The sequence below is a fragment of the Apteryx rowi genome, unplaced genomic scaffold, assembly GCF_003343035.1.
Source record: "Apteryx rowi isolate R43461 unplaced genomic scaffold, aptRow1 scaffold_256, whole genome shotgun sequence".
Taxonomy (NCBI): Eukaryota; Metazoa; Chordata; class Aves; order Apterygiformes; family Apterygidae; genus Apteryx; species Apteryx rowi.
In genome coordinates this window covers 238,517-255,914 of record NW_020448930.1, presented here as the reverse complement: position 1 = coordinate 255,914, position 17,398 = coordinate 238,517, and positions in this window count along the sequence as shown.

Below are 17,398 nucleotides of genomic sequence, written 5' to 3'. Positions count from 1 at the left end.
ATCTTTTATTCATAAGGGAGAAAAGTTGTTATGGAATTAGTTAATCTATCTTGACGCTTATCTGGTAGAATTATTCAGTCAATTCTAGGATTGTTTACTCGAATATTTTCTCAAGTGTCTCAACAACATCTGTATTAATATGCAACACCAAATGTCGAGCCGTAAAGATTTTGCGGGTTGTTTTGTATTTTTTGTCCTGTCATCCTCGTAAAAAACTTACTATGGTAAATGCTATAAGACTGATAATGAAGCCAACTTGTTTTAGAACTGATAATCTCAATGAGGTCTATCTTGAGGCTGTTAAGTTATGGACATTTTAAGCTGAATGATCCTGATTTGGAGTCTCAATTTTTGTTCTGTTAGGTATTATATGTGTGTGTGCACGCATGTGTATGTTAATGACCTGAAATAGAAATAACTTATATCGGAATTGCCAAACTGGAAAATAAAAGATCAACAATAACTGATAGATGATAATAATATGTTCTCAGAAATTGTTAGGCAGTAGACCACAATGCATTAATTAATACTCTTGATAGACACTTTCCCATTAAAAATGCTCCAGAATGTGTGAAAATTTTCAGGGATAACATCAGTGAACCATTTATCTGAGATTCCTGCAGCTGTAGTGAATTATGAGTTCCATGTTAAAACAGTACAGGGTGAAACACTGAAATAAAAAAGGATAAGCTGAAGCCCAATTATGGCAGAAAATTAGGGAGACTACACTGTACCTGTAAGACCTTGACAATCCTAGTCTCGCTATATAAAAGTACTGTTTAAATACTTCTTCAGTAAGGTGGTCATTACAAATTTAATAAAAGGAAAGTTTGTTCTTTTCAGACTAAGATCATATGATCATAAATCTTCAAAATTCATAATGACAAGAATAGTGCCACACACACTTAGTACACATAATAGCCACATGATGAGGATTGTGGTCAGAAAGCCAATTTACTTGACTGAATTCAGCACTTCAGCTGAAACTTTGCATGGAACTAATTTGAAACATCTCTTTTAAAATACTAACATTTTGTAGTGTCATCAGAAATGTCAACTGTAGTTACTCTAATAAAAAGAAAGTAACAAGAATAAGAAGTATTGTATTGTAAATAAAACCCATTACTCTCAACAGAAACACAGTATTTCAAACATTTGGTGTAAAGGAACACAAGGTAGGAAAAGCAAGTCTTTACTTTCCAGTTCTGATTTGGTGGAGTAATCTCTGGAAGTTCTGTACCAAAATAGGGTAACTTGAGCATTTAATTGGCTATTTACTATCCTCGACCTAGATAATAATTAATGCTGCTTTATTATGTGTATTGCAGTATTACCTTAAAGTCCTCATCAGTGACCTTTGCCCCATTAAACAAATTGCTACTGCCAAGTACAGCAAATACGGTTCTTGTCTAAAGTCATTTCTGTCACACAAGCTTTATAACTTGTCTTGCAATTGCTAGAGCCATGAAGTCCGGCTTTCTTTTTCAATCTGGTATAAAACCTTGATGTTGTAGTATTTAGAGCATTGATCTTACACCACTGAGGAATGTACCACAACTCTTACTGATTTCAATGAGAAAATCAAAAAGAGATTTCCTGTTGTAGGCAGTCTCTCATATAACTAAAAATATAGCAAAATTCCAAATATAAAAAGACATGTGACAGCTGTAAATAGCTATAAAATTACTCTAACATATTAACTATTAATCTGAAGAGGCCTAAGGATCACCTAGTACTAACCATGATTACTACTGCAGTTTACAATTTTACCTCCTTCCTCTTTTCCTTTTCCTCTAAAAACAGGTTTCTTACTTTAAATTTTGCAGGCACACAAACAAAAGGTGTAATATAAAGAAAAAAGGCAGACCAAAAAAAAAACCCCCTTACTTTCTCGCCTTATAATTCATATTAAAAAAAAAAAGGAAAAGTGTGATATCCTGGTAGAGAAGCAAACAGACATTAGCACTAACAGGGGAGCGCAATAAAGGTCTCCGAACTTCAGCTTTCCCCTAGTAAGCCTCACAAAACCCACAAAATACACACAGGTCTTTAAGTCAGTGCTGGAGCTCACAAACTTTTTCCTCTGGGAGAAGTCACATTGACTATTGAAAGCAGTCAACGTTTGCAGACTTCTGGTCCCAAAACAGAAAGAAAGTACAATAAAATGAAATTATCACTAAATTCCAAACCCTGTAAAAAGTCTCTCAGGTGGCCTAATACAGGTTTAAGCCAATTTCTAACTATTAAATATAAGATGAGGCCTCTTCCTAGGAGCATGTCCTACGATAACGGCATTTTTTGAATCTTTCTGTGCAATAAAATTCATCCAGTATAAGAAGACCTGTAAGTAACACCACAAAGCCTACTTTTAAAATATATTTTAATAAGATTGAGACCAAGAAGGCACACCCAGTTTGAACTTTTCCATGTGGTATCTGTAGTTCTGAACAAAAATTGTGCTTTCCTGGTTGTACATTACGAAACAGGTACTGCCACCATTACAATTTCTTCTTTCTTCACTTCAGTAAAAAAGTTCACAAAATTGTTCAAGGTGCTCCTCATTTCAGCAGCAGAGAATGCTGGAAAGAAATGTCTTCACTCAAGAATCAAGCAGAGGATCACACACTTCCCAGACAGGCATTCCGCTGTTCATGAAGAGCCTTAATAAAATAAATGAAGCTCTGGGCCTTTGTGTGCAGGAGCGGAGGGAGATGCAGACATCCTTATGTGGACATGTTTCATTCATGCCAGCTGTGTACACACAGAACAATTCCATATTCCTTTGTATTATTTCCTTTATTAACAGTCCTTGGAGTCTTCCCGGTAAAACTGATTTCAGAGTCAATTCTCTACCAAAGCAGGTGTCTTTCTATTCCTTATAAACAAACCTCACAATAATAAATCTTCTCCAAATTTTACTTCATACCTTTCAAAATTTCAAGATCTTCTAGTTCTGGGTATGAATATAATGTGGCCGCTGCAGAGAGAAAACTACTCCAGAGCCTCTACCTGTTTTGAATAAAGCACTCAAGAACAAATACCTTTTCTGAAGGCAATAACTTGAATTCCTTGTACGAACAAGATCCTGAAATTTAGGGGTTGGATTCACTAATTCAGTCAGTTCCTCCCTGAGTTCCTCCCAGAGAATATGCAGGACCAGTGCTCCAGTATCTCAGCAGCAGACTGGGTGGCATTCTGCACCAACTTCAGTTTCCGAATGGCTTGATGGTAGGGTTGAAGGAAAAGCGTACCATAGCAGACATATACATATACACCCACACATAGGTATATGTTTGTGTGGACATATATATATATATGTACAGATACACATGTACACAAAAGTTTGAGTTCTGAGGCCAGAACTTGCTTAGCCTTCAGACCCTATTTCAGAAAGAACAGTAAGCATTTAATCATTGACTGAATCATGGGTAACTGAAACATTTCAAAACTGTCTCATGCTTCTTTTGCTATTATGTCTACATTTGCAGAAATACTGGCCTGTTTTCCTCCTCCCTGTACTTCTCTCACCTCTTCTCAATACCCTATCTTCTTGATATATTAAGAGTAGAATCTCCGTTATTAATTTGTTATACAAACAGGTTGTGAATATGAAGACTGACAGATTCACCCTAATAGACTGGAAAACTACTGGAGTGCTCTCTTAGATGGTGAATCTCAATCATTCTGTTCAATTTTTGCCATTTCTCATTATGCATTACTGCACTCATGTTACCATTAAAAGGTTTGTATCTTATGTTAATGTGGTAGAAATTAAAAAGCTTGTGATTTCCTGCCTCCAGAACAACTTGATATAATTATAGGCCTATAATTCATGGTTACTGATATATTATCTTTCCGTTTTCATGATCTCTTCACATGCATGCAAATTTGTATTTGGGAGACATAGACTCATAGATTCAATAGCCATGGGGAGTTTTTCAAGCAGAAGGTGGATATCAGTTTTACATAAATACAATTATTTCCCATTTTACATAGTACAACATGTTTCCAGCTGCTAACATTATGCGAGTTCTTGGACTCTCTCATGCAATTGTATAATGCTGCATTTCTGTTTAAAAGCAATTCTTCTTTAGGCTCTTCTCTGTGTACAAAAAAGACTAAGAAGTAACGCTAACAGAAATTTTGCTGCAGTGAAATATTTCCCTAAGTTGCAGGTAAAGAAAACCATATAATTTGTAATGATAACCACAGTAATGAATGCATATAGTAGTCAGCTATTACCAGCAGTAATTGGTGCACCTTTCATCTCCTGTCAAGCAGAGTGGTGCGGATTAGGACCAAAAGGCAGCTATCAGCTCTCTCATTTCTGGACTCAAACAAAAGGAAAAGAGGTGCCTGTCTGAGCTGATAGCTTTTGGCCCTTTGATCAGGCCCTATTAGAAGTCATCCAGACTTAGTAACCTGATTTCTCTTCAGTGGACTGCTGCCTTTGATGTAGGTAAAGTCCTACTGCAGATCATATTTATGAAGGGAAAACACCATGGTATAATCAAGGAGTACAGTTACCGATTCACATGGAAAGGTTGCCTTGCATCCTAATTACTTTGAGGGAGGTAGTAAGTTCTAAAAAAATTATTGAAGAGGTACTTCTATAAACAACCTGCAACAAACTCCTTCTGAAGGTTATATTTTCCCTCCCCAGGTAACAGGAACTTAAGCATGGTTCAGTGTTAATGAAACCTCCAAGCAAAATAACAGAAAATCAAATTTACTCTTGAAGGAGGGGAAAAAAATTGCCTGCTTGGAAAGAAAGTCTGTTTGGCAAATTTTACTTCTAAGTAGTTAGACAAATAAAGCACATTTCAGAGTAAGACTTTTTCAAGTTTTACATTCTTACACCGTAATTCTAGGATATCAAGTATCAAACAGTTAAAATGCATTTCAATCTTTTCTCATTTTATTGAAAGTTTTGCCAGGAATTACTCTGAAAAGAATCTGTGCCTTCAGTGTTGATATTGCTGTTATGATGGGCTACAGAGACACTTCAGCTTCATCAAGCATTCAAGAACATGCTAAACAACATTTTAGATGATGCAAATAACAGTTGGAATAAGTTCAACGAACCCACCCATGTGGCCTTATTACAAGCTTACTTTTGATACAAACCTTACAAAGTCTTTCTCTTTATTTCACTGTCATATTATATAAATTTAATATAATAGCCTGTATTTTTCTTATGACAAACAGATAGTCTGTATTTTCTCAGAAAAACTACTTCAGAGTGGAAGAGTACTGCACTGTATTCCACTCTGTGCTCAGTGCTTTTTTTCTAATCCAACCTCAAAAGACCTTGGTCTGTGACATCAAAAATACATTAAAATATATATTTTGAAGCGTCTAAATAATTAGAGAAGTAAATAAAATCCAACTCAGTCTAAACTATTGAATAAAATATCTGTGATGTTTGAGGAAATGTGATAAAAGTACTTTTGTAGTCTACGACCCCAGATATAATTATTTGTTAATCCTCACAGTTGCATTACAATTGTGACGTACATCAAGTTGTATAAGAGCAGAACAGCCGTTGTAGCATTAAGAAGACATTTTTCTGCTAGGGTGAACGTTCTCCTGAAGTTATGACTGATGGTTATATTCTAAATTCTAAACATTTACATATACATTTAAAAATGAGCAGGCTAAGGTAAGAGTCAGAAGAATTCTCACTCCATCAAAGCAGAAAGGAATTCTGAATTGGTTTTCAGAGGGCTAATATTTCAATTGATTCAATTTGATTGAAATCTTCATGAGTTCTCTGAACGGTTATGAAGTGTTCAGTTTTCCCACTTCAGGTATTCATAGAATAAACACAAAAGATAAAAAATAAAGTAGATTGTTTTTGTATTAAAGCATTTTCTTAGTCCTCACCTTTTTTTCAAACCATTGACAGTGGAACAGTTTTACATTTGTACTGTTCTGCTCAAGAGCTGATCATACATTTAAATACTTCTGCTTAGGAGGAAGAAGGTCTACAGCTGATTACTTACCTAAGGTAGGCCTTGGTTTGATAGAATAAGGTATATTGTCAATATAGTCTATGAAAGCACAGTATGACCTGAACTGAGTTACCCGTCTTAATTTATGCTATGAACATGACAGAGCCTCTAAATGGAATCTAGCTCCATCTCAGCATTAGCAAACGTACCCTGGAAGGGAAGACAGATAAACTTGACACAATTTGACCTTATTACTTAGCTTGTTCATTTATTTATGGCTGCCTCAGGTTTATGTACTGGGCTTTACCTATGTGCCTTAGTAGTGCTGCGTCCATGTTTTTCTGAGACTACTAAGGAAACAGTGTTTAAAGACCAGTTTCTCACTGAAGACAGTATTTCCAGAACGACAGTGTGAATTAGTTTTTTGACCAAGACAATTAGAGCTTTTCATCACCACAAACCTATCCAGAGTAATTGTGATTAGACTCTGGTTCTCTCAGACAGGATATTTTTCTTTTTAAAAATCTTTTATGGAAGAGAAAACTGAATTCTCAGGAGGAATGTATTCCCCAGAATTAAATATCCTGTTAATACTGTATCTGAAATGTTATTATATCATTATGGCATTATCCAGACCAAGGAAAAAAAATCATACTCTGTGTAGGATTTTGCAACTTGCTTCTTCTGGCATCTTCAGCAGAGGGTTTTCTGCCTCATTTAGGGTTAGGTGTACATCCAAGGCCATGAAAGGAAAGAATTCTGTTTTCCCTAAATACTTCATCAGCAGCCACTGTTAGCCTTCACAGAGGCTGTTGTAGAGTTGAGTAAGCACTGCATCACCTCACAAAGATCAAGACAGTTGCGCCATTTGACAAATAGGACATTTATATTTAATTTCTTGCTACTAAAATAAGGTATGAATACTAAGTCCTGTTGTCAACCTACAGCCAGGAGAAAGATGCAAATTTTGTCAATGGAACATCAGTGGTTCTCTCGTGTGCTACAGGCATGCTGTCAGTGATTTTTATGTTTGTTCTTGCTAAAGAAAAAACAAAGGAATATAAATAATGGATGGTGAGGATCTAACTTACAGTGGCAAAAGCAGTGATATTTAATGTTAAATGCAGAATAATTTTATATAGTTTTTAAAATTATTTTTAAAGGTGTTCATCTATGCATCTAGGTATTTGTAAAGATACTTAAAAATATACAAGGCTAGAAGACTGGTATCATCTTCTTTCAAAGAACCAACTCTTCTCTGAATACAGGTCAAATATTTAAAGCCATTTATTATGAAGAGAAACTTCTCTTCTGAAAGACAATAATGTTTTATCCATTCAGATCAGTGGAAAATTATACAGACTTCAAACTCTTATATAGCAAATCTCAGTTCCAAAAAATAGTATGGCTGAGACTGAGCCACATTTGTCTCCCTCTTTATGTACAGTCCTCCAACAGCGTCCCAGCAGGTTTTATACCCACAAACACCCAGACATGTAACTCACACCTTCAGTTTCATGCTATAAAAAACAGTGCTCTGCAACATCATATTCATGTTTTCTTCAGGTGCACTAAACTGAAAAGCACTTCACAAAATACTAATTTTATCTCTGGGCCATAAGTGCACACATGGAGCCTAGCGCGCTGTGCTACACGGTCTCTGCTTTAGGACAGGCTGGGCCTAAGCAGCGTTGATGGGCTGATGAATGCCATTTGCATCACAGATATAACCCCCGCCCTGCTGAAGATGACAGATGCATGCTGATTGCAAGTTGTGCTCCTTTCATCTGAAGGACTTTTTGGATCACAAGAGGATGCTTCTAAGCAAGAAACACCCAAGACATAGCGCCTGAATTCTGAAATGATGCAATCTTGTTCGCTTCCCGTAATGAGGATGTCAACAGGGTGACAGCTATGAGTTTGGGAGAAGCTATGTATTATTTCCTGCCATGGATTAAGAAGCTGTATGGAAAGATAGGATCACAGGGACAATGCAGTTACACTTCTGGAAGATCTCAAACCATTTACATCCTTTTATAACAAGTGACACATAAGATTGTGTTCTGCAAAATTCTGCATGTTGTTTAAAAAGACAGAAGTATTTTCATGTGGAATGGACTTTAGACACCAATCAGTCCTCATCTAACTTGCCCAGCTGGGAGATGCTTTAGAGAATACAGAATACAGAAAGCAGATTAAGAATAGCACATGTGCTTATAGCCTTGCCACATTGGGCCTTTAATGGTATAGCTTGCATGCTTAACTGCTGTTTTGCAGAYGGTGAACTGCCATGGAACACCTTGCACTGATAGGTACTAGAGATTTAAAATGCCTGCTTTGCTCATGGCTGCTATTTGTTTTAATTCTGATTTAAGAAGAATGCTAATCTATATGAGGTATTTAGAGCCTGATTAATGTTATGAATTGCATTGGATAAGGTTGATTTACTTTTTGAATTAAATATCTATTTAACTGTAAGTCTCAGTACATGCTAGAGTGCTTGCAAGGGGTGCTATTTTATTGCCTGATGTAGCTTGCTTGCTGGCTTTTCTTAATATTTAAATAAAACCTTTTGACATAGCTGCARCTTCCCATTTCCTTACTAATAATTGAATGTAAATGGAAAATAACAACTATTTTTAAAAAACACAGTTTTTATTAAACTCATGAAAGAATATCAGGAAAAAAAGCTCTTGAATTTGCTRCAAGTTGATCCTCCCCAAAAGCCAGCTGAGGGCAGTGAGAAGGATGGGATAAACGTAAGGATGGCATAAGCTTAGGGATGGGATAAACTCTCACTCTCTTACTTGTTYTAAATAGAGATCAGTAAGGTATGGCTTTCCTTTACCTCTTTTTGCCCAGTGCTTCTGAAGAAGGAGGGAATGGGATTGGGACCTGAAGTACTATTRTGATTTCTGTATAGTGGGGCCAAGTAGTGAGAGATGTTTCCAGACTTCCGGCTTGTATTTTTTGTTTGAGGCATTTGTTCTGTCACTGTACTGCAGTTCTATCCTGTYCTCTTCTCAGTTAAGTACGATGGCTTTAAACTGCACTCCTGCTACAGCCAGTATTGACTCCATTGTTTGACTAAAGACAGTATGTTTTTTTAAACAGATAGATAGCTTCATTTCAGGACCATGAGGCTGACAGAGTAAGGACTAACTAAAGAGAAAAAAACACTAAACAAAGAGTTATAGCTATTGTCAGATATGCAAAAGGACTGAGAGATATGGATTGGCATACTGGGGGARTGCCAGTGAAGAATGCAAATAGGCCATATAAAGAGGCAGACACCAACAGAGGCAGGTGCATACTTTACCTACAAACTTTGGTTGGCTCATAMTGTGATACCCCTCTGAAACAAGTCTTGGGGCTTTCAGTGATAAGACATAGCCAGAATGTAGATTCTGTGGAGTGTATCTATCAMCTTTGACAGGCCAAGACATTTCTCAGCACATGTAAGTAAGATAATTTCATGGTGAAGTCCCTTGTTTAAATTCTAGACCTCCTCAAATGAACCAYTTATCATAAAGATCTGATCAGTTGCCTTCAAAACCAGTGCCAGTCTTCTCATTAACTTCCACCAGGGCTAGATGACTGTGTCATCTCATATTCTTCWATTTTCTCATTCAAAATCAAGTTGCCAGTAGGACAYGAACAATTTGAAGTYTAGACTTTAAAAACAGGTAAAATAATGCTAGGGATATGAACTATTCTCAAATTCCCTGTCAGCTTTTCTGTTTTTCTAATAAGGCCTGTTTTAAAGATATTTCTTTTMACAGTTACTGSGATAGGCAGAATAGAAGGAAGAGGAGTAGCTACACAGTTAAATAATAAAACTGATTCTATCTAGAGTGCTCACAGACTCTCAAAGTGAACAGAGAGAGTTAAAAAAAAACAGTAATTAGAAGTAGGCTTCTCTAAGTAATAAGGAACTTTGGTAGTGCTTGTAACCCCAGCAGATTTCAGAAATGTTCTGCCAGATGTGATGCTGACAGGACAACACTTAGCTCTAATAGAACCYGCATGGCTTTATAACCCTAAAGCTGTATGTTAAAGGTATAATGAGACTATGAAAGACCAGAGGAAATTAAGAGCCTGTTTCTGATCTCACTTAACACCACCTGTATCCTCTATAACTGTTGACTTTAGTGGACTTGTTCCCAATTTTCAACCACGTAAACAGAAGTAAAATCAAACTCTTAATATCTAGGTTCTGCAGAAGCATACAAGGTATGTTTTATCTCCCTTCTATTAAATCTTCTGTGTTAGTTAAGTAACACATTCCTAGGGCCATGCCAATCTCACTGATGATACYGGTGCATGAACAAAGTAGAYGTTTTGGCAGAAAACCTTAAAAACTGGAAGGTGAAAATTTGGGCCCAGTCCAGCTAAAAACATCYGCGGTCTTCRAGGTTRAGCAAGGCSAGAAGACTACAGATGCTGKCTKTTCAACAGGCCAAAATACTCAGAGACAGGTTGGCCTCCAGTGTAAGGTCAAATAAAAATGTCTCTGTGTGTGGTGGAGAAAGTTTAGTAACTGTGATGGAAAGGAATCTYAGAAACTTATCATATTTGCTGCCTGGTGACCCAGMTGAGATCAGGGACTCTGTATTGGTCACTGTAAGACACAGTATGATCATATCTTGGGTCATTATRTTAACATAAATGATAACATAGCCAAGAAYTTCACAACTGTTTTTGTATTCATTCATTCAAATACTCAGTCTCACAGGCATAGAAACCYCAAAGAARCCTCCRAAGTCCAAATTCATCACACCTTCCTTGAAGCATTTTCCTGGGGTGATGTCCTATATGTGTCCTATATGTATTCTGCTGTTTCTCCTGTTTCCTAGCTGTGCTCCATGCACCTATAGGTATTTCTCATATTTTGTCCAGTGTCTGAAGTTGACATGTTCTTTTTTCTCTTTATTTCCCTATCAAGGTCASCTAGTCTGGTAGGAGCTATAGGATCTCCATCTGGAATCTTCTTTTGCGGGGACTGACCTTTTGTATGTAGAATTTCCTTTGKGTTCTAAGGATTTTCCAGCTTTTTCCTGTAGTAACACAAGTGCAAAAGATTTATGTGATTCTCTCTGTGGGAAGAAAATTGGTTTTGATGTCTGCAACAAAACAGTTTTGCAAGTATAGTTTATATAAGAACATACATGGCATGTATAGCTAACAAATGCAATTTATATATGAGATGTAGAAAAGACTTGTGTCCCATAACATCCTCATAGGTAAGCTCAGGAAGTGTGGGCTAGATGAGTGGACAGTGAGGTGGATTGAGAACTGGCTGAATGGCAGAGCTCAGAGAGTTGTGATCAGTGCAGCAAAGTCTAGTTGGAGGCCTGTAGCTAGCGGTGACCCCCAGGGGTCAGTCCTGGGTCCAGCCCTGTTCAACTTCTTCATCAGTGACCTGGATGAAGGGACAGAGTGCACCCTCAGCAAGTTTGCTGACGATACAAAACTGGGAGGAGTGGCGGATACGCCAGAAGGCTGTGCTGCCATTCAGAGAGACCTGGACAGGCGGAAGAGGTGGGTGGAGAGGAACCTCCTGAAGTTCAACAAAGGCAAGTGCAGGGTCCTGCACCTGGGGAGGAATAACCCCCTGCACCAGTACAGGTTGGGGGTTGACCTGCTGGAAAGCAGCTCTGCGGAGAAGGACCTGGGAGTGCTGGTGGACACCAAGTTAAGCATGAGGCAGCAATGTGCCCTTGTGGCCAAGAAGGCCAATGGTCTCCTGGGGTGCATCAGGAAGACTGTTGCCAGCAGGTGGAGGGAGGTGATTCTCCCCCTCTACTCAGCCTTGGTGAGGCCCCATCTGGAGTACTGTGTCCAGTTCTGGGCTCTCCAGTACAAGAGAGACATGGAGCTACTGTAACAAGTCCAGCAAAGGGCTACTAAGATGATTAGGGGACTGGAGCATCTCTCTTATGAGGAAAGGCTGAGTAGAGCTGCGACTTTTCAGCCTGGAGAAGAGARGACTGAGAGGGGATCTTACCTATGTTTATAAATAAAGGAGCGGTATAAAGAGGATGAGGCCAGATTCTTCTCAGTGGTGCCCAGCAATAGGACAAGAGRCAACAGGCACAAAATGAAACATAGACAGTTCCATCTGAACATAAGGAAAAACTTCTTCACTGTGAGGGTGACAGAGCACTGGCACAGGTTGCCCAGAGAGGCTGTGGAGTCTCCTTCCTTAGAGATGTTCAGAAGCTGTCTGGACACAATCCTGGGCAACATGCTCTAGGTGACCCTGCTTGAGCAAGGGGGTTGGACTAGATGATCTGCAGAGGTCCCTTCCAACCTCAACCATTCTGTGATTTTGATGTCAACACTCCATTCCCCATGCTCCCCATGCTAACTCTCATGCCGGTAGCCACCTAGTCATGCCAGAACAGAATTTACAAAGGGATAATTTTTTCTTGCAGGCTTGCCTCCTACCAACTCTATTGGTCATAGAGATAGTTTAGATGACCTCCTTACATTTGATCAGATAAATGCCATTTATCTCATCTAACTTAGACTTCTAATAATCAGTCATTTAAGTCTAAACTAGTCACTCCATGTGCTGTACTCACTGGAGAGGAATGGACACCTGCAGAAGGCAATGCATCACTGCCTGCCTTAGAAGTCTATGTTAGAATGTTGTCTGCAAATGTCTATTTCTTCTTATGTCTATGCAGGCAGCCACAGGGCACAATGCAGTCTAGCCCAAAACATCCGAATCCGGACCTCAGGCATCTGTAAAGAGCAGAGGAGACATACGGAGCGCAGGAAGACTGTCACAGAACGTTGTTATTCAGGTAACTGACTTAGTAGAGCAGACATTTATATGTATCTGCTGAGGATTTACAGATCCTCCCAGGTGTCAAGCTGAGTGAACAAGACTGATCAGGAACAGAGGCAATACAGGACTGATCAGAGAGCCCTGTTAGATACCTCAGATATTTTGATATTTCAATTATACTGATATATTTTTCCCAGTAAAAATATAATTAGAACACTGAGTCTCAAAAGCCAAGCTGGAAGAGTTTACAGCTGCATTGCCAAACCCTTTATCAGATTCTTGTCCACTGACTTAAACAAAATGAAGATCTGTGTTGATTCCTAATGCATTTTTAATATACGCATTTCCTTGGAAAGAAAATATGCTGGGCAACTGCATGTTATGTAAGCCTATCACAACTAAAGATTTGTTTGTCCTAAAAGCAGGCTCCGGACCAGCTGAGAACCAAAAAGAGCAGAGACAGTCAATAGTTCTCTAATTAACATATTTATGGGATTACTGGAGCCCAGAAAAACTACTGGAAATTTGAATAGTACAGATTTGATCAGGAGAATAAAGTTTCATTGTTTGTGTGGCTGTAGTTATTTCTAAAATCTTTTAAAGACACATTTCTCCATTTCTTTTGAGCTGCCTCTCTCTCCTCACAATATTTCTAAATAGTTTCACCAATTTCAAGATACATATACAACTGTTCACTTGATGCTGTACTTCTGATTAGTCAGGACAGAATGCTTAACCATCCTAAAACATCTCCCATTCAGCTAGGGCTCAGTAATTTCCTCTAGCAATTTTTTTTTAAGCTATATTTACTATGTGTTAAAAATGTAGTTATTACTCTTTGACAGTCATTTATTTGCTGTTAAAATGGGTCACTATATTTTAAATATTAGTGTTATCAATTCCAAACAAAATATCTTGATCCAAAAAACTTGAAACACCCTACCTACTACATTTAGTTGTGCTCTTGCTAGACTGTCAACTTATATTCACCCATGCAATCAAACCATTAGTAGATCTCACAGTTTATTTATCAGCTGTAGAAATACAAAAAGGCTGAACAGCTGAATGATAGGATGGGAGCTCATTACTCTAGAAATCTAACTTGTGCCTAAAGTATAGGAACTGCATGCCACAACACAGAATATAAAAAATGTTTTTATGTCTACAAGTGGATCCTTAAAGTTCCCTAATAATCTTTTCAAGCAATGGTAGAAAGGAGATTTAGTTTTTGAGAGGGATTCAAGTTCTGTACTTGAGTTCTGATGCAACAAAGCAAGTTCAACTGCTATGATGCAGAAAGAAAAAGGTCTGGAAGGTCAGACTTCTGAATTAATGTCATATTGCAGAATGCTTATTAATTTGAAAAGGAATAAAATATAATTCTTTTTGAAGTCAATAGTTACAGCAATGTTATTACAGAAATGATAGCTGTACCACCCAGAAGCTGTGGAACTGAATGGTGATACTCAAAGTGTCTCAAATCCTTCCTCTAAAACATAATTTTGAAGGGCATTGAAGGAAACCATTCTTCTGCCAAGATGGAGAGAGAGCTGGATTTTTGTCTCTGCTCTCAGAGGCTGTTTGTGTATTTTCAATTTAACAGCAACTGAGTAAGATACATAAACAGCTTACAGGGACAGAGCCTAGAAATGCTCAACTAGTTCATATTTCAGTACAGAGTAAGGTTTAAATCGGTTTATTTTTTTTTTGTCATCTGAATTTTCTAATCTCTTCTATATAATAGCCAAGATTCAGTAGAAACGATGGAAACATCCCACAGCATCCCAGGTTTAATCTCACGTTTCGAGAAGGTTTTGGGAGATAAGACATAAGGTTCAAACTCCTCTGGAGGAAAAAAAAAAAAGGTAAGACTAAACTCCAGATCTTCCATTTTCCAAATGTTCTAGGTTTTTATCATTGTACTACCACCCTTAGGTTTCCTGAGAAAATGAATGGGTGTTCTGGAATCTGAAAAAAACAATTGTTTATTATATCCTAGCCCTATACCTAAAGACTTTTATTAGTTGCAAGCTCAGTGTCCCCTCTTCAGGGTCACTGAGCATGCAAAAGAGACATAGCATTAAGGAAGCAGCCATTCGAACTGGATCCTCTGACTTACACTTCTGGAGCACCTGTTTTTTCATTCCATAATATCTGTGCCAATATAAGAATCTAGCCAGATAACATTCTCCAAAATCTGATCAGCTCCTATAGGAATGAGTCACCTGTTTGAGACATAAAAAAGCTGCTGAAATCAAGACTTGAAGATAATACTTCAGAGATTTTATAGTCAATACACACCATTATGACCTTCACTAACCTGTCTGCTGTAACTCATAAAAGCTTTCCCCTCAGTTTCTTCATCAAGTCTGGAATTGAGGAGAGATTTGGGGAGGGAAATATAATGAAATGCAACATATCCAATACACTGAAGGATCATGGCCGGCTAATTCAAAGTATACCATAGAGTAGCTTATTATAATTTTTAATTTTTTAAATAAACTGATACATGGTTTTTATTTTTATATCTCATCCAAAAGGTAGAGTGCAAATCTCAGCAGTACTCTCAACCAAATTAAAAGTTTCTATTATGTAATTAGCACTGTTTATTTATCAAGTTACCTTTAGCTAATAAGCTGTATTGTAATAAAAGTTAATGCAAAAGTCCCTGTAACATCATATTATAGTAGATACCATGAATAAGACATGACAGAAAAGAACACAAGTACTTCAAATATATATTGACAAATTGAGAAAATACCATCAACCAGATATCAACATTCATCAGGCTAAAAAATCACTTCCTCCTGCTCCTTTAAACAGTTTTTTTCCAAAATGCATTTTTCTGAAACATGTATAATAAGCATGATGGTTGTTTAAAATTTTATTTCATTATTTCACCTAATCCATGGTATTCTTATAATTATGTTTGGAAAACTAAACTCCCTCTACCAGCTCTTCTGAAAACAGATTAAATAAAAATACTTTCTAGCTTTCATATTTCAGAAGCCTGTGAAAATCCCTTTTTTTAAGCCTTCTGCATTGTGCAAGTGAGAAAAGTTTGCTGGTGATGCTGTATCTTTTAAAATCCTATTTCAAACTTGCTTTACACATTTATGTTGAGGGTTAACAGTTCTTTGGCCTCTTCTATATCAGCAAAGCTGAGTTTCTTAATAACCAAGAAGCAATACGCATGGGCACAGTCCCTTGAAATTTTATCTTAGAGAACTGGTACCCAGTAGATCTCAGTTTCCATTCATTTCTATTAGCAATGGGATTTGACTTCTGATTATGCTGAAAAGTTCACTTTTCCTGCAGCACCAAAAAAGAAATCCAAAGGAAACAGAGTATGTCCTTTGACTTGTGCTTGTTTGATAAATGTAATGGATGAACCTTGTAAGGTTTCACAGACCTCACCCCAAATCTTATTCAGCAAAGAAGTTGCTTCTCACTTTACCTGGGAATTTCAGCCTGTGAATAAGTCCAGAGCCCACTTTTCCTACTGCTAGGCCAGACTGTCCTCCTCCCATTTTTCAACACAATTTTATTTCAGAATGTGTATTTTGACCTACATTGTTCCCTTCTTCTTCTTTGTTCTAGCCAGTAGAAGCTTTTTCCTCTCTTTCACTTTGCGGTCATTTTCCTTCATCTTCAGCCAAAATATCTTCTTCTGGCTATTCACCTTTCTCAAACTTTACTCCTTAGGAAGGCCAACAACAGTTGAGAGTTTCTCTTCTCTCTCTCTCTTCCCCCCTCCCCCCCAGCATGTTATGGTGAAGCCTATAGCTTCTTAAGTCTATCTGGGAAATACCGCTCAGGAACATCCTTGCTCTGAATTGACACCAGGAAAATATTTAGAATCAGAGTATCTAACCCATTTTCTGATAAATAAGAAGTTATCAGTGATTTCAAAGAACAGAAAACAGATCACTGATATTAGATAAAACTCCCACTGTCATATAGTTTAGTATTTAAGTCTTCCTGAAACCACATTTGAGCTACTGTGAAAAAAGCATGAATCAAAAAAAAAGCAAACTCGTCTGACACTGATTATGAAGTCACAATATTTATGATATTTTTTGACAAATAAACTATTTTCCATCTGACTAATCTTTTCAGTGATATATGTGATGCATTTAATAATGTAAGTACTTTTGTAAATGACTTCCTATATTTAACTAGTAATTAAAGTAGTGGCACGTGCACAGTTATACAGTAAGATGCAGGACTAACCCTTCAGAATGAAAGAAAACCTGAGATTCCTACATGTATTTTGTCTGCCATAGTAACATGAACCAAGCTCTTTCCCTTTCCTCTGCATAAGAGCAGAGTTTTTTGAGGGGCCATGGTATCAAAATGCCAGATGGTAAGTTTCAGAGAAAAACAGCAGACCTTGAAAATATTCTTGAAGAAAATAAATTGTAATCCCACCTTTACTCTTCCCAAAAGCAGTTTCCCTGCTGCATCATTCTGCCACAACTCAATCTTCTTCAAACGTCTTGATCCAGAATAGAACTCTGCAGACCCAGCAAGGAGAGGGAATAAATGACATGAATGGGTATAAAAAATGTCTATGAGCAGCACGGAGAAGGAGAAAGGGTAATGATTGTTCAGTTGAATCCAAACTGAGATGCACCAAGAGAAACTA